The following is a 21,646-nucleotide window of genomic DNA, read 5'->3' as shown; positions in this document are numbered from 1 at the left end:
TTTGCCCTGGACCGACAGGCTCTCCCACTGAAGACATGTGGTATGACCTTGGGCCCACCAGACTACAAGGATGGTGGCTGTCAAAGAGTAAAGCAAAAACATTTTTCTGAATCAACTGAAATCTAAATTTTTTGATTTTGATAGTGATGTTCCTTTAGTGGGTGATGTGGAAGGGGGGAGGGGAAAACAAACAGGTCGAGTATATACAGATCCCGAAAAAGCTTAAGTTTGTAAGCGTTAGGCCACGGCCCCACTATCAGTATTTTGTCAGTATTTTTTCTCAGGAGTGGGAGATAAATGCAGAATTGATGCACTTGTTTCTATTATACCTTTTCTCTGATTGTTCCTCACCTGGTTTTGGCTCCCACTCCTGAGAAAAAATACTGACCGAATACTGATAGTGGGGCCGTGGCCTTACAGTTCAGATTTGTCAAATCCAGACTGCAGCCTTGCGGAGAATCCATCCTTAAACCTAAAAGGATAACTATGAGCTGATCGACCTCCATTGGGCAACCTCCTTCTAAGCTTCCAACTATTAGAAAGTCATCCAAATAGGGTACCATCAGTATGTCCCATTTTTTTTTCTGTTTTTGCAAGATGACACTTCTGCATTATTTTTTGTGAAAATTCTGGGTCCCATGGAAAAACCGAGTGGTAGTACCTGGTATTGCAGATAAACAAAAGTGCCACCCGATTTTCACGGCAACTGTAAGATAATTCTGATGACCTAGATACATTGGGACATTATAAATAGGAGTCCTTCAGATCTATCCCAGACATGAAACAGAAGAGGCAGGGCAGCTTTATGGTAGATTTTAGAATCCCCATTTAAAAAAAAAAAATTGTATTTTGGGGTGGGGAGTGGTTTTAAGATGTACGCCAAGGGCCTTTATATTGGTAATTGATCTAAAGGAATAATGGAGCTAGGAAGAGACTGCTGCAAAATCCCTGTTCGACTTCAGCTTCTGGTCTCTGACCAGAACCTGTTTTTCAAATGAAACTAGTACTTCTTCCTCTAATACAGTGTTGTCTTTAAAGGGGTTGCCACTACTTGGACAACCGCTTCTTAATCAAAATGTTTGCCCTGATAAAATCTAAAAGCCTATACTCACCTCCTGTGCTGGCGCCATTCCAGAGGTGTCAGCACTCGCGGTCCCGGGGCTTTAGTGCGGTTGATGTGACATGTTACCCCGGTGCCCAATCAGCGCTGGCATCACTGTCTCCGCCTTCGGACAAATCGAACATGAAGAGGAAGTCCAGGCTGCAGCTGATCTCGGTCTGAATTTTAAATAGTAACAGTGGGTGGAAAAACCTAATGCTGTCTGCTAGCTGTACAGGTAGATGCTATATTAGGTTTAAAAGGAAGAAGCTGCCGCTCTCCATGTTTCTATGAGGAAGGAATCTGTTTTTGCAGGTTCTCTCTTAATGACCCCTTTAAATTAAATAGCAGTTTGTTGTTTTTTTTTCCATATCCTAAACAATTGCTTCATCATTTCTAGAGGATTTCTCCCACATGTCACATATTCTCCTATCAAGCTTATTAGAGGCCGCAACTTTTATGTACAAGGAATACTCCAATGTAGATCTAACAATATGAAGTGACTTTGTGGTATCCTCAACACGATGGGACGCATTGAGGTTGGGAGCGCAGAGGAAGAGACAATTGGGGATGCCCAGAGAAGGAGGCGGCGCTTGGCAGTGGGGAAGAGCAGCTCTCTACTTTTAACGTCTTCATTTCCAGGCTGCAGCCTTAATAAGGACTTCTAGCCCCAACAAGGAACTCGGTGTGAGGCTTGCATAGAGGTAGAGGGGTGTGGGGTAGCATCCTTAGCTGTGAACTGGCTCAGAGGCTTTGGGCTTCTAGCTCTAGGTTACATAAAGTCTGTCTGGCCAGGCACCACTTCCGCTTTTTATGGAACACTTCCTCCTTGCACAGGGATCATTCTAATCTTTTCTGTATCATTCCAATTTCAGCATGTGTGCTGCCAAAGCAAGCACCTGTCCTCAAACGCCTCCTCAGATCTAGAATCAGATGAGATATGACGACTGTTTGAAGAAGTAGAAGGGACACTGTATGATGCATCTTTTCCCCTGGTGTTAGAAGTGGGATCCAAACCGAAACCTTCAGTAGAGACTGCGACCTGAATGCAGCGCCTCACACCGCTCAGCCATTCTGACTTTTATACAGGCAAAATAAAGCCTTTTCCCATAAGACTTAGTCAATTTTTCTTTACACCTGGCACATTCCTTGCTCTTATTTTTAGACAAAGTCTTCTTGGCCTATGCTAATATATCAGCAAGTGTGTGATAATGGTACTCACCCCATCCTATGCAGTGGAACTGCCATGCTAGGAGGATTAGGGTATTCTGTTGTGCAACTGTGGCACCCCAGGGGTCTGGTTGCCACAGTAATAGAAATATTATGTCTGGAGCAAGTGGGAGGTTCCCTGGTCAGGAGCCCTTGAACATGCAACACCTCCTGTCCCAGACCAGATAGGGGAGGAACCTGCCCTATATAAACTGGATCTGGGGCGGGGTTAGTGAGTCAGAGCCTGGAGTTAGTTCCAGACACAGGGACAGCAACAGCTAGGAGCTCTGTAGGAGCAGGAGCTGAAGACCAGGGGCTGGAGCTAAGCAGAGCTCGCCCTGGCAGAAGGATCTAAGAACCGGACACCGGAGTCCGAGGCTGCAAGGATCTTTAAGTCCAGCAGCAGAAACCAGCCGGCAGGGGATTCCAGGTCCTCTGGCCATAGAAGCCCGGAGGCTCAGTCACGAGCAAGGGACCAGCACCGCCATCGAGGAGTGGGGGCTATCAGAAGGCCCCAAGTCACCAGCCATACGGGTGAGCACCACACGGTACACTCAGGGATGTGGGCTACTTCCACTCGCTTACAGCAATGTAGCCAGGAAGAGTGCAGATAGACGGGGAGGCCTACAACTCCACCTGGCCAGGGGAACTCCAGTTTGCTCACAGACTGACCAGGCCTCTTATGCTAGCCAGTACTCCCGGGAGGGTCTGCCTTATCATCATCAGTAAAGACCCTGAACTGCACTGCAAAGCCTCTGAGTCGTTCCTGCTGCGCTCGTGCACCATCACTCCCATCATCCACACTCACTACCCTGAGGCTATACTCCTCCCGTGGGGAGTTATACTACACTCTGCTGCCCTCACAACATCAGCCTCAGAGGTCTGCTCAGCAGCAGCGGTTCTTATTGACCGCAATCCACGGGTGGCGTAGTCGGACATTGCATTATACTGATACAGAGACTGCCACAATATTGGTCTGGCCACCCTGAGCCACGGGACCGGGTCGCCACTACTACTCCCAGCGTTGCCCTGAAGTCCTGTCCCGGGTGCCCCACGGCCCAGGGGGCGCATCAGCTTTTTGGCGTAGTCGGCAGGATTGTGACCAACCCGCCACAAACGGGTATTGCGTGCCTGAAAAAGACTTTGCACTTACCTGAGTGAAGTTTCCCGCCATCCGGAGCCGTTTCCCGCCATCTCCAGTCGTTTCCCGCCGTCTGCAGCCGTTTTCCCGCCATCGGACGCCATCTTCAGGACGCCGCGCGGGAAGAAGAGGGGCGTGGACGTCCAAGCCGCGCGAGACCTGAAGCCCCTCCCTACGCACCGACGCTGCGCAAGGTCCTGGAAGGAGAGAGAGCGACGCTGACGTCACCAGGACGCGACGCAAGGTCCTCGCCCGGAGCAGCACCAGCGGAGCCGCGGCCTACGGAAGAGGATCAATTGAAGGTAGGCCACACTTAACTAGGGGGGAGGAAGATGACGGACACGGAGGGACCCTCTACCACCAGCGCGGCCACTGCCGCAGTAATGCCGTTCACAATGCCATACATCCCCGGAGCGGCCTGGCTGCCCCAATACTCAGGGGAGTCGCATACCCTAAGCGACTTTAAAGAGAGACTGTACAGCCTATTTAAAGTATATCCCCTGACGGAGGGACAGAAAGTGAGCATATTGATAGGCCAGTTAACCGGCGCAGCCCAGCGTGAAGTAAAGTCCTGGTCAGTCCGGGACAAGGAGACCGTAAAGGAGATCTTGACCCGTCTGAAGGGCACTTTTGATACCCGCACCTCAGCCGAGATCAAAATGAGATTTTATGGGTGCAAGCAGCGGGCCCAAGACAGTATAAGACTATGCTTTGAGTTTGCAAGAGGCCCTGGGAGCCATTAAACAGACAGACCCTGACAGTGTGCGGAATGCAGATGAACTGTTAACTGAGCAATTCATTGAGGGTCTGCTGTCCAACGCCCACCGAACCCAGTTACGTGCAATGGCCTTGCAGAACCCTGGTTTAGACTTTGCAAAGTTCAAAGACAGGGCCATCCGGGTGCTCCGAGAACCGGCACCGGGTAGCGCTGTAACCCACAGGCGCCCTGCTATTACCTATCATCAGGAGGCGGCGCCCTTGTCTACAGAGTCTGTAGGAGCTGGTGCGCAGGCTTTGGACAACAACTCGGCTACAGACCTGCACTATCAGGTCCAAGAGCTGACTAAAAGCGTAGCCGCGCTAATCAGAACTGTGCAGTCTTTACAGGTCTCTCCTCCAGGAAAGATCCAGCTGGCGTCCGGACCGTAGGAGGTCCCGTGGCGCCGACAGAGGAGAGTCCCAACGTCCAGAGGAAGACCCAGCGACAGATACAACGAGGACGGACAACCCATCTGCCGCCGCTGCAATCAACCCGGACATATGGCAAGGTACTGTCATTTAAACGGGCACAACCTGTGGCAGAGGGCCAACCCCCAGGCATAAGATCATCAGGCCCTTCAAACTGGCGTGATAAATATGTAGGGGGACGTCCAGTCTGGCCTGTGGTACTGGATGGCATTCCAATGAGTGCCCTACTAGACACCGGGTCACAGGTAACTACCATCCCTTATGTGCTCTTTAAGCGGTATTGGAATGACTCGGACATAACCCGCTACCCAGATGACGACCTGAGTATCATCGCCAGCAATGGTCAGCCCGTGCTTCAGGTGGGATTCAAAGAGGTGACCATTAAAATCGGTAAAGTCGAACTGGCGGCACAAGGACTGATTATTGTGGACATTGACCGTCATGAGAGTCACCCTAAAATAACCTTTGGAACTAACGTGATTGAAAATTGTCTTGCAGAGATAATTCTCATTTTACAGCAGGTTGCCAAGAACGCCAGTTCCAGCCAGCAGCGTGTCCTACAAAAAGATATCCGGGCACTGATGAAACGGCAACAAGTGGAACTATCTGGTGGTGAGATAGGTAGCGTGAGAATGTGTGACCCGTTCCCTATTGCCATGCCCCCGAAAAGTGAGATGATGATCTGGTGCCGGACAGCTATTGGTCTAAGAGGTAGAGACTACCAAGCAATGGTGGAGCCCGTTTACTCAGACAGTAGGCCCGCCATTTTGACAGCACGGGGGGTGGTCGATGTACGCCATGGGAGGGTACCTGTCCGCATCATAAATATCGGGGAGAGAGAAGTATACCTGCCCCGGTATGCCACGCTAGCCAAATTGTTCACCATAAACCAAAATTCTGTAAGGGCTCGTGGAACCCTTGCCTCCATCCCAACCAGAGGAAGGTAACGGCTCTAAGAAACAAATGGAGGACTGGTGTCAGCAGCTGCATTTGGGTACTGACTCCACTCCCTCACACCAAAAACAGGGAGTCTACCGGGTGGTTCAGGAGTACGAAAGAGTCTTAAGTAAACACCCGCTAGACTTCGGGCGAGTAAAAAGGGTAGAACATCACATCCCCACAGGAGACCATCCACCCATAAAGGAAAGATACCGACCTGTACCCCCTGCACACTATCAGCATGCAAAGGGGATGTTGCGGGACATGAAGGAGGCTGGGGTAATCAGGGACAGCTGTAGCCCCTGGGCAGCTCCACTAGTTCTAGTGAAAAAGAAGGACAACACAATGAGAATGTGTGTAGACTACAGAAAGGTCAACCGTATCACACACAAAGATGCGCGTACCCGTTACCTAGAATAGAAGAATCTTTAGCTGCATTAAAATCTGCTAACTTCTTCTCCACTTTGGATCTTACTAGCGGGTACTGGCAGGTTCCTGTAGCAGAGGCAGACAAGGAGAAGACTGCATTCACCACCCCGATGGGTCTCAGCGAATTCAACTGTATGCCGTTCGGGCTCTGCAACGCACCAGGAACCTTCCAGCGGTTGATGGAATGCTGTCTGCGACACCGGAATTTCGAGACGGTCCTGTTATACCTGGACGATGTCATAGTTTATTCCAAAACCTACGAGGACCATCTGAAACACCTGGCAGAAGTGTTTGACGCCCTGGCAAGCTACGGCCTAAAGGAGAAACCTTCCAAGTGTCATCTGCTGAAACCAAAGGTACAGTACCTGGGACACGTGGTGAGTGCTGACGGAGTGGCTTCCGACCCCGATAAGATCACCGTGATTAAAGACTGGCCAAGACCCTCCAGCATAAAGGAAGTGCGGCAGTTCCTCGGGTTGGTAGGCTACTACCGAAGATTCATTCCCGGTTTCACCAAAATGGCAGCTCCTATGCAGGACCTCCTGATAGGTCAATCCAGGAAGGCCAAAAACCAGAAGCCGCCCTTCAGGTGGGAAAAGCTGGAAGAGGAGTCCTTCCGCCAGCTGAAGATCGCCCTCACGGGGGATGAAATCCTGGCGTACCCTGACTACGGCCAGCCCTTTATCCTCCACACGGACGTGAGCAACATCGGGCTAGGAGCCGTACTGTCCCAGATCCATCAGGGGAAAGAACGGGTAATCGCTTATGCCAGCCGAAAACTACGGCCCACAGAGAGAAACCCTGAGAATTATAGCTCATTCAAGCTAGAGTTCCTGGCAGTGGTGTGGGCAGTGACCGAACGTTTCAAGCATTACCTTGCCTCTTCCAAGTTCACCGTGTACACGGATAACAACCCGTTGACACACCTGGACACTGCAAGGCTTGGTGCCCTGGAGCAGAGATGGATGGCCCGCCTGTCCAACTATGAATTCACCATCAAATACCGGGCGGGACGCTCAAATGCCAACGCGGATGCCCTGTCCAGAATGCCAAACTTACCGGACGTAGGGGAAGATCCAGAAGAACTGGAAGAAGTCGAACTCCCTGCGTTCCACCGTCATGGGATTACCCTGTATTCCCACCGTGTAAGGGACAGGCGCTCTGCTACGTTCAATCCCTTACCCCACTACAGCTGGGCGGAGACACAAGACAGTGATCCCGCTGTCCGTCTGGTGAAGGAAATGCTGACACAGGCTGATGCCCGTCTTGACCCAGACGCTCCGGAGGAGACCAAGCAACTGTGGAAGGAGAAAAGTAAACTGTTTCTTTACAAGGAGAAGCTGTGCCGGAGAATGGTCAACTCTAGAACACATGAGCTGACCTGGCAGGTAGTGGTCCCAAGACGAGACGCGGCTATATTTCTGGAGGCATACCACGACGGAGCAGGACACTTTGGATGGAAGAAGCTGGAGTTCTTGTTGCGTGGACGGTTCTACTGGGTAGGCATGAGAGGAGCCATCGAGAGGTGGTGCAGAGACTGTGGCCCGTGCAGCCTAAGAAGAAGAGACCGTGCCAGCCAAAAGACTCCCCTGCAGCCCATCATCACCAGGCAGCCACTGGAACTGGTAGCCCTGGACCATGTGAAACTGGCTCCAAGCAAATCTGGGTACGTCTACGCCCTCCCCATCGTAGATCACTACTCCCCTTTCCTGGTGGTGGTCCCTGTCAAAGACTTAACGGCTCAAACAGCAGCCAGGGCCTTCCAGCTGCACTTCTGCCGTCCACACGGGTATCTGGAGCAAGTGCTGACGGACCAAGGACCAGCCTTCGAAGCGGAGGTCTTCCAAGAGTTCTGCAATCTGTATGGCTGCAGGAAGATAAGAACAACGCCCTATCACCCTCAGACCAACGGACTATGTGAGAAAATGAACCGGGTGCCCCACGGCCCAGGGGGCGCGTCACCACCACTGGTCCATTTTTTTTTTTTTTAGCATAATCCTTTTGCAATCACATTTCAAGAATGTGTCAGAGGTGACACCTCCTGAATTTCAGTTCAATGCTTACTAAGGACCCCAACAATAGCAAAGCAGCGGAGCCATCCACTGAGCTACCGTGTTATCCTCATTCTGCCAGCTCTATGTCCAACTGGCAATATTCCTTTAATAGTGGAATGTGAGCACTACTCCAATTGGAGGTAGGCCCGCACCAAGTCCAACAATCTAGCGTGCTGTGAGCCATATAGTCATGCCCTCAGAACCTGGAATCGGCCGATTAGATGACCTACACACATGTATGGCATGTCGCATCACGTCCGGCCTCACGTTCCGAACTCTGAGGAGGCTGGGATGAGCAGGGATGACCCCCATTCCAGGAAATCTCCTTCAAAGCAGGGCTAGGACAGAGAGGCCCGATCAGCTAATTCTTGCTGGCCGAGTCCTGCTCCATCCATTGAGTACGCCTCTTGCTGAACCTCTGGAGAAAATTTCCACGGGCAAGAAAACAAAAAGAGGAACTACATGCTGTACTTTCACCCTGCAGTACAGGGCTGCAGGTCTTCTTCAGGACAGGAAACCACACTGAGGCGTAGGGAGAGGTTCTGCCATTTTATTTTGTAGGTTTACGGTTCCTGGAGGCCGATCCTCTGTATGGTTTTGTCAGGGTATAAGGAAAAAAATCTGGTACTAGTTTCTCTGTACATAGCAGGTATTTAAAAAAAATAGAATTAGACTTTCCGGAAATTCAGTTTCTAATAACCCACCACGACAGCACATCGCAGGATGTAACCCCACCCTAATAGGGACAGGAAACATGAAGAGGTTAAATAGCCCCTCCCACATCCTCTCTCCAGTGTTATTTATTATAAAGGACCACAAGAGTATGAATGCATCAAATTATATTTTATTCTCACTGATATGATAATGTAAGAAATAATAAGCAAAAAGGGAGGAAATGACCCGTGCTGTCATGGTGGGTTATTAGAATTACCGGTAAGTCTAATTCTATTTTCTGTAATAACCCCCCACGACAGCACACCAGAGGTACAGTGGGGAAAAAAAGTATTTTGTCAGCCACCAATTGTGCAAGTTCTCCCACTTAAAAAGATGAGAGAGGCCTGTAATTGACATCATAGGTCTACCTCAACTATGAGAGACAAAATGAGAAAACAAATCCGGAAAATCACATTGTCTGTTATGGAAAGAAATTTTTTTTAAATTTTGGTGGACAATAAGTATTTCTCCAATTACAAACAAGCAAGATTTCTGGCTCTCACAGACCTGTAACTTCTTCTTTAAGAGGCTCCTCTGTCCTCCACTCATTACCTGTAGTACTGGCACCTGTTTGAACTTATCAGTATAAAAGACACCTGTCCGCAACCTCAAACAGTCATAACTCCACTATGGTGAAGACCAAAGAGCTGTCGAAGGACACCAGAAACAAAATTGTAGCCCTGCACCAGGCTGGGAATACTGAATCTGCAATAGGCAAGCAGCTTGGTGTGAAGAAATCAACTGTGGGAGCAATAATTAGAAAATGGAAGACATACAAGGCCACTGATAATGTCCCTCGATCTGGGGCTCCACACAAGATCTCACCCCGTGGGGTCAAAATGATCTCAAGAACGGTGAGCAAAAATCCCAAAACCACACGGGGGGACCTAGTGACTGACCTGCAGAGAGCTGGGACCAACATTACACAGGCTACCATCAGTAACACACTACGCCGCCAGGGACTCAGATCCTGCAGTGCCAGACGTGTCCCCCTGCTTAAGCCATTACATGTCCAGGCCCGTCTGAAGTTTGCTAGAGAGCATTTGGATGATCCAGAAGAGTATTGGGAGAATGTCATATGGTCAGATGAAACCAAAGTAGAACTGTTTGGTAGAAACACAACTTGTCGTGTCTGGAGGAGAAAGAAAAAAGTTGCATCCAAAGAACACCATACCTACTGTGAAGCATGGGGGGGGGGGGGTGGCAACATCATGCTTTGGGGCTGTTTCTCTGCCAAGGGACTAGGACGACTGATCCGTGTACATAAAAGAATGAATGGGGCCATGTATCGTGAGATTTTGAGTGCAAACCTCCTTCCATCAGCAAGGGCATTGAAGATGAAACATGGCTGGGTCTTTCAGCATGACAATGATCCCAAGCACACCGCCAGGGCGATGAAGCAGTGGCTTCGTAAGAAGCATTTCAAGGTCCTGGAGTGGCCTAGCCAGTCTCCAGATCTAAATCCTATAGAAAACCTTTAATATCTGGAAGACCTTTTATCATGCACACCATGATAAAAATGTCTTCCATATATTATGGTATATGGTGTTTGTCACTTGCTTCCTGCTTTTTTGGAGACTTTTAATGACTGTCTGAAAGGCCCCTGGTCTTTAATATCGAGAACTCAATAGCCAGGCAACCAGGTGTAGTCTCTCGGGGTTTGGATGATAAATTGGTCCCTGGAGAAGAAGATCTCTGACAAGAGGAAGGACTAGGGGACAGTCTACACTTAGGTTGGCCAGGGTGCCGAACTAGCTTCTTTTTTGGCCAAAGAGGGGCCACTAGGATCTCTCTGGTCCCGTCGGCTCTTATCTTCGGCAGGGTTCTTGGTAGGATTGGTATTGGTGGGAAGGCATATGCCAGCTTGAATTTCCACTGGTGAGCGAATGCGTCTACACCCAGGCAGGGATCGTTTGAATCCAGGGAAAAAAACTGAGGTACCTTCGTGTTCTGATGTCCTGCAAAGAGGTCTACTTCCGGAGAGCCCCATCTTTCGGTTAGAAACTGGAAGAACTCCAGGTTAAGACTCCACTCCCCTGGATGAATCCTTGTCCTGCTGAGGAAATCGGCCTGGACGTTGATTGAGCCTTTGATGTGAATAGCCGACAGGGAAAGAAGGTGCTCTTTGTCCCAGGAAAATATTCTTGTTGAGATCGATTTTAAGTCCTCATTTCTTGTACTTCCTTGGTGACGGAGGTGGGCTACAGTGGTCATGTTGTCTCGAGAGAATTTTTACATGGAATTCTGGATCAGAAATCCTGCTGATTTGAGGACTTCTACAGCTTTTAATTCTCTGAAATTGAATGATTGTTGATTTACTTCCTTGGACCAGACACCTTGGAATAATTCTTGGGAGACTATGGCTCTTCATCCCCTTCTTCTGGCGTCCACCTTTATGGTGATCAACGGGTCCTTGATCCAAGGAACTCCCTTGCTCAGATTTCTTGTGCTGAGCCACCAGAATGGAGAGGACTTTACTCGCAGTGGTATAGGAATTCTTCTGTTCAGAGATTGTGGAGTGTGACAGTGTCACTGGTTTTATATGTGAGGGGAGGTATGTGTCACTCAGGATGCTCTCCTGTGTGTGTAGCGCCCCGAGGGTTCGGCCGCTACAGGGGTATTGCACCTCAGACCAGAGGTGTGATATTCCACTCCCAGGTAAGGATGGAGTATGGACCAGGGCTCAGTTAGCTGCATGCAGCACACACACCCCATTTCCGAGGGACAGCTCAACGGTGCTCCCACTAGACATAAGTGCAGGCACGACCGACCATGTCCCTGCTGGAGTGGGGAGGGAGGGGTGGAACACCCAGTGCTGTAGGGGCAGATAGGGGGCGGTTCCTGAGTGTAGGAAGGAGCCCATTGGTTGCTGGTCACCTGGGCTCATGGCTAGAGGGAGGTATAAAAGGTGGGCACCATCTGAGATCTAGGTTCGTTCTGTGGAGAGGAGAAGACCGGGAGCAGCAGCTCAGGCTGAGTGCTGCTCCAGAGGCAGGCCTAGGGAAGAGGCCGGGGCCTGAGAGGAGAAGGAGAAGTGGGCCTGGAGAAGAGGCCGAGGAGGAGGTGAAGGGGAGCTGAGATTCTGGCTCATCTCAACTCCAAGAGAAAGGAACAGAAACAGAAAGGAACTGCAAAGAAGGAGAGACAGAGAAACAGAAGGGCTCAGGAACAAGAAGGTGGAAGGGACCCTAAGAACCCACGAGAATCCAGGGTGCAGGGTCAGGCAGATTAAGGGTACCGGATCCCAAGTTGGTGGAGGAGAAACAACCCTCAGCCAAAGACTGGTCGTCGTGATCATATATTGGTGCGACACCTCATCAAACCTGCTAGGAAGGCACCATATAGGACAGCGGAGGACGGGGCCCACGTTTAACCGCACAGGTCCGCGGCAGCTGGACAAAAGTGGGTCACTGGTGAGGCAGGCCAGAGAAAGGATTAAAGGGGGTCCTGTGCCATGCTCTTGACTGCTTGGGAGTTGACCGAGCCCTACACCTGGTGGACGCAGCACGGCTCGGGCGGTCACTGCTGGCCGAAGTGACCTGGAACAAACGAACTGTGAGTAAAGACCCTGGACTGTAACTTGTTGTCTGTGTGCTCCTTCGCGCCTCCAGCACTATCAGCACCGGGACCCGCACTACCATCACTCCCAACATCCACTACACTGCCCTGAGGCTGCACTCTCCCCGTGGGGAGTCACATCACCTCAGCTGCACCCATCATCAGCCCCAGCGGACTGCCTTGCAGCGGCGGTTCCTAATAACCGCAATCTACGGGTGGCGTAGTCGGACATTATTTGGAGCGCATAGCAGACTACCATTGGCCTGACCACCCTGAGCCGCGGGACCGGGCCGCCACTGCTACTACCCCCATCGTTCCCCTATCGCCCGGATCCGCGTGCCCCACGGCCCAGGGGGAGAGTCATGTGAACTAAGACTTACGTTATTTTTCTGCCAGCGTGTTATATGCTGTTAGGTTTACTCTGTTAAAGGGTGTGCGGTTTTATGGGAATGGCAAAGAGGGCGGGACGCCATTCCCCCTACCTCCGCTCAGGGTGTGGCTGAGCAATGTATAAAAGCTCAGTCCTTTTTTTTTTTCCTCTGGAGTGTGGTCTGGAGAGGGAAGTCTCCAGACAGTATTGTGGAAGCTGCCAAGCTTGTTACCTGGACTTTACCTGTGCAGTTTATGCTACCGAGAGCGGGCGGAACCCGCTCACCTATGGACTGAGCTATACTTTGTTTTGTTTTCCCGTTTAACCCAGGGGGGTCTTGTTTATTTTTCCTGCGGAACCCTGCATGAGTTTATGCCAGATAATAAACCAGCAGAAAGGTAACCTGAGAACGTGTGTCCTGAGTCTGCCTCCGGGAGAGCCGAGCGAGTCGTCTTGCCACAGTTGGTGTGAGAGTGCGCGCAGGATTCCAGGAACACGTGTACCTGCCACAAAGACCGGTGGATGTCCTGGGTGAAGGCTGCCAGCCAGCCAGAGAAGTCCAGCAGCATGGAGGATCTCATTAAGCACCTGGTCCAGAGCCAACAGAGCATCCAGCAGCAACACCTACAGAGCCAGCAGAGTATGCAACAGGCCCAGCAGAGCATGCAGCAGCACCAGGAGACGACCAAACTGTTGCTTCAGCAAATCCAGTTACAGCAAAAGTCGCAGCAGCAGCACCAGCAGGAGGCGCAACAGCAGATACAGCTTTTGGCGGACGCCATCCAGAGCAGGGCGGCTGCCCCACCCCCAGGGCCGACTGATGATTCTCACGTCAGGAAGGCGGGCCATGAAGAAGATGACCCCTGGGGATGATGTAGAAGCATTTCTGACTGTTTTTGAGAGGGTGGCTGATCGGGAGAGACTTCCACCAGCACAGTGGGCAGAGGTTCTGGCGCCATATTTATCGGGTGAACCCCAAAAGGCGTATTTTGACTTGGCGCTGCAAGATGCTAAGGAGTATCCCAAACTAAAGACAGAGATCTTAGCACGTCTGGGAGTAAATATGGCGGTGAGAGCCCAACGAGTTCATCACTGGGCGTATGCTAGCGACAAACCCCCTCGCAGATGTTTGACCTCCTGCATCTTGTTCAGAAGTGGCTACAACCGGAGTCCTCCACTCCGGCCCAGATGGTTGAGCGGGTGGTGATTGACAGATTCATGCATTCCCTTCCCAAGCCAGTACAGACCTGGGTTGCCCAGGGTGATCCCCAGAACGCAGATGACTTCATCGGCCTGGTAGAGAGGTACCAGGTAGTTGAGAGATCCCTTGGGAAACCGGATACAGTCACTTCTCCGTACTGGGATACCCAAAAGGGGGCGGGTTCAGCACGGAAGGGGTCTAGAGCCACCACTGGGGGATGTCCCACTCCCACTGAAGGTGCCGTTAGAACGGTTGGTAAAGATATAGTTTGTTGGCGGTGTCACAACCCTGGACATGTAGTCGCCAGGTGTCAAATATTCCCTGAGCCCATGGACTGCAGCCTAGGCAGAAGGGTCTCCTATTATGCCTATCCAGCCTGTAGCGTGGACTGTCGACCCGGCAAGGGGCCGCAGGCGTGTGCAGTGTCCAATAATGGAGTAAAAGTGCTTGGGCTGTTGGACTCCGGAAGTCTGGTGACCTTGATCAGAGCAACCCTTCCCCACCAGTTGATCCCTTCCAAAACCGTGGGCGTTCGGTGCATCCATGGTGACGCCAAGGACTATCCCGTGGCCAAAGTGACAGTGGGGACAGACTGTGGTGCCCAGTCCCATGAAGTCGGGGTAGGGAAGGATCTGATACACCCCGTCATATTGGGCCGTGATTTTTCCTTATTTTGAGACTTGTGGGGGAAGGGAACTGGACTAAGTAGCATGGGGAAAAGCCAGGACCTTGAAGAAGAACCCCCGACGAAGTCTCAGATGGAGGAGTTCCCACTGTGCGTCTTTGTCGGTGACGAGGTTGAGACGGTGACCGAGGAGGCCGACCTCCCTGCGTTAGATATGTCCGGAGAGAACTTTGGGACTGCTCAAGTTCGAGACCTGACCTTAAAAGGGGCGTTCAACCAAGTTACTGTATATAATGGGGTTGTCCAAGAGCCGGGTGTCGACACCAGATTCCCCCACTTTGCAATGCAGGGGGAGTTGCTATATCGGGTGGCCAAACTGAGGGGCGGTGAGATAGTGGAACAGCTGTTAGTGCCGGGGCCATACAGACGGCGGGTGCTAGATATGCCCCATTCACATGTTCTGGGGGGACACCTAGGGATCGAGAAAACTCAGGAGAGGATACTGAGAAGGTTTTATTGCCCAGGGTGTTATCGAGAAGTTCAAAACTATTGTAGGTCCTGCCCCACCTGCCAAATAACCGCTCCCTGCTCCCACTTCCGTAGCCCCTTAGTCCCACTACCTGTGATAGAGGTTCCCTTTGAGAGGATTGCCATGGACCTCGTGGACCCCTTAGTTAAATCAGCTCGGGGCCACCAATATATCCTGGTCATCATGGACTATGCAATCCGGTACCCTGAAGCGGTTCCCCTAAGGAACTCATCCAGTAAAAGTATAGTCCGAGAGCTGGTCCATATTCTTGCTCGGACAGGTCTGCCAAAAGAGATTCTGACAGACCAAGGAACCCCCTTCATGAGCAAGGTGATGAAGGAGCTTTGCAGAGTCCTTCAGATAACTCAGCTTCGGACCTCGGTTTATCATCCACAGACGGACGGCCTAGTGGAACGCTTCAACAAGACCTTAAAGGCGATGCTCAAGAAGGTCGTTGAAAAGGATGGGCGAGACTGGGACTACCTGCTCCCATTTCTGCTTTTCTCAGCCAGAGAAGTTCCTCAAGCCTCCACTGGCTTCTCTCCATCTGAGCATTTATAGGGGCGGCATCCAAGAGGTCTCCTAGAAATCGCCAAAGAAACTTGGGAGGCTGAAGTCACGCCACACCGGCGTATCATCGAACATGTCGCCCAGTTACAGGAGAGAATGTCAAAGGTGATGCCCATCGTGAAGGAACATCTCCTCCAGGCGCAGGAAGCCCAGGCAAGGGTCTATAACCGGTCGGCGAGACTAAGACAGTTCCAGCCCGGGGACCGTGTTTTGGTGCTGATCCCTACCGTCGAGAGCAAGTTCCTCGCCAAATGGCAAGGTCCATACGAGGTGGTGGAGAAAGTCAGGGAGGTTAATTATAAAGTCCACCAGCCTGGCCGAAGAAAGCCGCATCAAATATATCATGTAAATTTGCTCAAGCCGTGGCGAGACCGTGAACCTGTGGAAACTCCTTGCCTGGGAGCCGCACCAGAAGGAAAGGTGGAGGAGGTCACTATTGCAGAGACTCTATCACCGGCCTAGAAGCAACAGTGTCGAGAATTACTACAGCGGAATCGGGAGCTGTTCTCAGAGTTGCCGGGGCATACTCAAGTGGTAGAGCATGAAGTGCTGACAGAGCCGCACGTACGAGTGAATCTGAAGCCGTATCGGATTCCGGAAGCACGCCGGGAGGTGATCTCGGCTGAGGTGAAGAGGATGTTAGACCTCGGGGTAATAGAGGAGTCAAAGAGTGGGTGGTCGAGCCCAATCGTCCTTGAGCCGAAACCCAATGGAGAGTGGAGGTTATGTAATGACTACCGCCGGCTGAATGAGGTATCCAAGTGTGACGCGTACCCGATGCCCTGCGTCGACGAACTCATCGAGAGGCTTGGACCGGCGAGGTACATCACCATTCTTGACCTGACGAAGGGCTACTGCCAGATCCCCATGTCCCAGATGGCTAAGGAGAAGACGGCTTTCTCAACACCTGATGGGTGTTTTCAATACACACGGATGCCGTTCGGACTACAGGGGGCCCCAGCCACATTCCAGAGGGCTATGGATCGGATCCTAGCCCCACATAAGAAGTATACCACAGCCTACCTCGACGATATTGTGGTCTTTAGCCCAGACTGGGCTAGTCACCTACCTAAACTATAGGCCGTTCTAGAGGCACTAAGGAAGACAGGTTTTACCATAAATCCGAGAAAGTGTGCCATCGGAAAAGAGGAGGCCAAGTACCTGGGCTATGTTGTTGGGATAGGCGAAATAAAGCCGCAAATCAAGAAAGTGGAGGCAATTCAAACCTGGCCGCAACCGCTCTCGAAGAAGCAGGTGAGAGCATTCCTGGGAATGGTGGGATACTACCAGTGGTTTATCCCAAATTTCGCCATGATTGCCGCGCCACTAACGGATCTTCTAAAAGGCACCAAATCAACCATGGTGAAATGGACGGAAGAAACGGAGACCACGTTTCAACAGTTGAAGCTAACACTGTGCAAGCAGCCGGTCCTGGTCGCGCCAGACTTCAAGAAAGAATTTGTTGTCCAGACGGACGCTTTAGAGGTTGGTCTAGGGGCTGTACTCTCCCAAGAGATAAATGGGGAAGAACATCCCATTCTCTATCTAAGCCGAAAGCAGTCCTCCTGCGAGAAGAACTACGCCATAGTAGAGAAAGAGTGTTTAGCCATAAAATGGGCCGTGGGTACACTGAAATATTACCTACTAGGCCGGAAGTTTAAATTAGTATCAGACCATGCCCCGTTTAGATAGTTGAGGGAGAAGAGGGGTAAAAATGCCAGGGTAACTAGATGGTTCCTAGAGCTTCAAGATTTTAACTTTCACGTGGAGCATAGGCCCGGGAAGTTACATGGGAGTGCAGATGCCCTCTCTAGGATTCCCTGCCTGGTGTCAGAAGGTGCCCAAACCCCCGGCTTTGGGCAGAGGGGGGGAATATGTGACAGTGTCATTGGTTTTATATGTAAAGGGAGGTATGTGTCACTCAGGATGCTCTCCTGTGTGAACTAAGACCTACGTTATTTTTCTGCCAGCGTGTTATATGCTGGTAGGTTTACTCTGTTAAAGGGTGTGCGGTTTTATGGGAATGGCAAAGAGGGCAGGACGCCATTCCCCCTACCTCCCCTCAGGGTGTGGCTGAGCAATGTGTAAAAGCTCAGTCCTTTTTTTTTTTTCTCTGGAGTGTGGTCTGGAGAGGGAAGTCTCCAGACAGTACTGTGGAAGCTGCCAAGCTTGTTACCTGGACTTTACCTGTGCAGTTTATTCTACCGAGAGCAGGCGGCACCCGCTCACCTATGGACTGAGCTATACTTTGTTTTGTTTTCCCGTTTAACCCAGGGGGGTCTTGTTTATTTTTCCTGCGGAACCCTGCATGAGTTTATGCCAGATAATAAACCAGCAGAAAGGTAACCTGAGAACGTGTGTCCTGAGTCTGCCTCCGGGAGAGCCGAGAGAGTCGTCTTGCCACTGGAGATACAGACTCACATTCTGGCGAATTTAGACGGAAAGTTCTGGTGTGTGCCTGAGCCCAGGCCACTATCTGAATGCAGGAGGTCAAGGATCCGAGGACTGACATTGCACTTATTAGTGACACCAATCTCTTGCTTCGTAGAACGTCGAACTTCGATTTCAACATGATCTGTTTTAGTTTGGACAAGAAAGACGTCTGGCTGTGGGAATCCAACAGTACCCCCATGAATGTTTTCGTTGTGGAGGGAACCATATCTGATTTTTTGCGGTTCACTAACCAGCCCAGCGATGACAGAATCCGGGTGGTCAACTGTACATGTTCCTGGAGTAATGGTACTGAGGGGGCAACTAGTAGGAGGTCGTCGAGCTATGGTACTATGCAAACATCTTGATTTCTGATGTACGCCATGACGTCTGCCATGATCTTCGTGAAGATTCGTGGGGCTGATGATATTCCGAATGGAAGAACATTGAATCGGTAGTGTATTATCTGTTCCCCTTGAGCCACCACGAACCTTTTGAATTTCCGGTAAGTCGGATGAATTGGGACATGGTAATATGCGTCCTGAAGATCAATCGTAGCCATGACGGTCTTGCCCTATCAGGGGAACTGTTGATTTGACCGATTCCATCTTGAACCTTCTGTAAAGGATGTGTTGATTTAGAGGTTTCAGATTCATTATGATTCGATGGGAACCGTCCGTTTTTTTTTATCAAGAAGAGTTTAGAGTAGTGTTCCCTGCATCTCTCCTTCGTTGGAACTAGGAAGATTACCATGAAGATAGTAGGTCTCCCAGACCGGATATCAAAAGGTAGCTTGCAGCTCCGGAGAGGAGAGCCATGTTTTCTTACTCTCCGTGGGGGATAGGAAGAAAGCTCTATTTTTACCCCAAATTCAACCGATCTTAGGATCCACGGGTCTGAGCAGATCTTTCGCCACTGGGGAAGAAAACTCTCGGCGTCATTGTTTGTTCCGACGCTGGTTCTGGGAAAGAAAAAGATTCCTGCCCCATCCCCCCTTCGGGTAGCTCCACCAACCTGACTTCCCTTTTCCTCTATACTGAGGAGTCTGTTCCTGGGAAAGTCAAAAGGGTCTTCTTTTCGAGTTTCTAGGTTCAGGGAGGGATTTCTTTTTATCTGAAGCTTTTTCAAGTAAATCATCTAGGGCTGGCCCAAACATGCATTTTCCTTTAAAGGAAATGGAGCAGAATTTCATTTTGATGCGACGTCCCCACTCCAGGATTTCAACCAAAGAGCACGTCTTACGGAATTGGATAGCTCAGATGCTTTTGCTGCTACTCTTACTGACTTTGCAGAGGCATCCGCCAGGAATCCTGTAGCTTTCTGGAGAAGTGGTAACGATGCCAGGATGTCTTCTCTGGGAGGGCCTGAGGCCAGGTGTTCTTCCAGCTGACTTAGCCAATAAGACATCGACCGGGCCACACACACGTGGATACTGCATTTGTGTTTAATAGTGTTGCAGAGGTCTCCCAGGACTTCCTCAATAGTCCCTCCATCTTGTGCTCCAAGAGGTCCTTTAGCTGGGAGGAATCCTCAAATGGCACGGTGGTTTTCTTTGCCACACGCGCAATCTGGATGTCTACTTTTGGGATTTCAGACCAGCAATCTGCTGTTTCGTCATCTCCTGGGAACCTATCTTAGTTCTGCAGGAGTATTCAGCCTTTTTTCCGGGGAAACCCACTCCTCTACTCTTAGATCCCAAATATTTTGGTGAACAGGAAATACAGATTTTTTCCTAGAGTGTAGACCTCCAAAGATCTCTTTTTGTACTGTTTGGGAAACCTTCTGCTCCTCAACTCCCATGGTCCGCCTTACCGCCATAAGGAGTTCTTCTTTGCTTTCTGCTGAGAAATCATATTTTTTCCGTTGGGAGTTATCAGGACCTGGACTCAGCTCGCCCTCTTCTGGAGGTTCCTCTGGGATAGATATCTCCCTCCTGAGAATCCTTGTCCCCCTCTTCTAGCAGGCTGATCTTTCTTTTCTTTGCTACCAGGGAAGTAGACGTAGTCTCTTCACTAGGTGAGGGTGTAGGAAGAAAACGAGGCCAAGGAGGATTTGATTTCCTGGCGAACTATGCCCTTTATCTCTTGCGTTAAGGAAGGCTGCTCCGTCCTGATGATCTTCTCAGTACATTCCTTGCATAGAAGTTTATTATGGGAGGAAGACAATTTTTACGTACAAATTGGAAATCTGCATGATGTCTTAGTTCTGTCTCCAGTTGCAGGTTCCTTGTCCCCCTGCAAGAGGGGAGAAGGAAGAGGGGACTATAAAATCTATTACCTGCACTTTGGAGATGGACTGCCAGTGCCATACTTACTGGAACGGCGCTAGGCTCCACAGATGCAGAGCGGGAAGACTAACCCTTCCATGACAGACAAAGTTTGCCCTACCTTCAGGTGTTTTCCTATCCAGGGCTCCTTTATGGGCGACCGGATGCAGCGCCCTCCCTATCATTAGAGGGGCTCGTCCTCCCTTAGTCCAGGTGAAGGCACTACGCGATCACCAGCGGTCATCTGCTGCCATTATCCCCATGGTTGCGGATGCGTTCCACCGTGGAACGCAAATCAGCCGGAAGGGACTTCATCCACGGCCTGGCGTCCTTCATCACTTCCGGCGCAGAGATGGTACGCAACCCACGTGCAACGCTCTGGACCGGCGTCGCATTCCACCGCCGGAGAAAAAGAGCGGAGGAGGATATGGGCTGGAGAGCTCCAGGCGGCCTCTGGCTCGAAAATCCTGCAGAACTTGCCCGGAGGTGCAGACTGGAGGAGGGGGTCTAGAGTCCCTGAGGAAACGGGAGCAGTGGTTCCAGGAGGAGAGGTAGGCCTGCTCGGTCCCCAGCTTTTTTGTTCTTTCCCCCCCCCCCCAGTGTCTGCTGCCAGCACAGCACACCAAGGATGAACTCCTTCATCCCTGACAGGGGAAGAGAAAAAAACAAAAACACACTGGAGGATGTGGGTGGGGCTATTTAACCTCTTCATGCTTCCTGTCTTTATTAGGGTGGGGTTACTTCGTGTGCTGTCGTGAGGGGGGGGGGGTGAATAAAGGCCCCCCCCCCCCCCGTCCCATCATACTGGGCTTGGATTCATGGTAATTAAGAAACTCTGGAATGTACATGGAACCATATATTAATAGAAAAACCTCAGCACTCAAGAGCATAAAGTAAACTGAGTTTTAATAGCAGTCCACAGCAAAGAACATTTCGGTCAACATGACCATCAGTGTACCAAATACACACAAGCAGTGGATACTGCATGTGTAATCTATCCCAGACGGACCCTGACCCAGAGTCTCCAGTATAACTGTGGGCTCAAACCTTGGCTGCCATCCCTGTATTCTTAAGCGTACAGCCCCTCACTAATCTCGTTCCTGCAGTGGATACCGAGTCCTGGCCGCTACTCCAGCGTACCCAGACTCCAAGAAACCACACTGCAGAGATACATTCCTCCCTCCTCTCTTGATACCATCCCCAGCATTTGGTACACTGATGAAGATTGTGTTGACCAAAACATTTTTTTTGCTGTGGACTGCTATTAAAATTAAGTTTACTTTAAGCTCAAGTGCAAAGGTTTTTCTATTACTATATGGTATTG

At 50.7% G+C, this 21,646-nt stretch overlaps 1 non-coding gene across 1 annotated transcript; it reads right to left on the bottom strand.

Moving 5' to 3' along the window:
• Nucleotides 1-1,892: 1,892 nt before the first annotated feature.
• On the bottom strand, nt 1,893-1,998 carry LOC141155666 (U6 spliceosomal RNA). The gene has a single exon (XR_012247572.1). It is a non-coding gene; the product is annotated as a U6 spliceosomal RNA (small nuclear RNA).
• Nucleotides 1,999-21,646: the final 19,648 nt, after the last annotated feature.

This window comes from Phyllobates terribilis, unplaced genomic scaffold (assembly GCF_046119375.1).
Source record: "Phyllobates terribilis strain yellow unplaced genomic scaffold, ASM4611937v1 Scaffold_7__3_contigs__length_470593459, whole genome shotgun sequence".
NCBI lineage: Eukaryota > Metazoa > Chordata > Amphibia > Anura > Dendrobatidae > Phyllobates > Phyllobates terribilis.
This window is presented reverse-complemented; position numbering and strand designations above follow the sequence as displayed.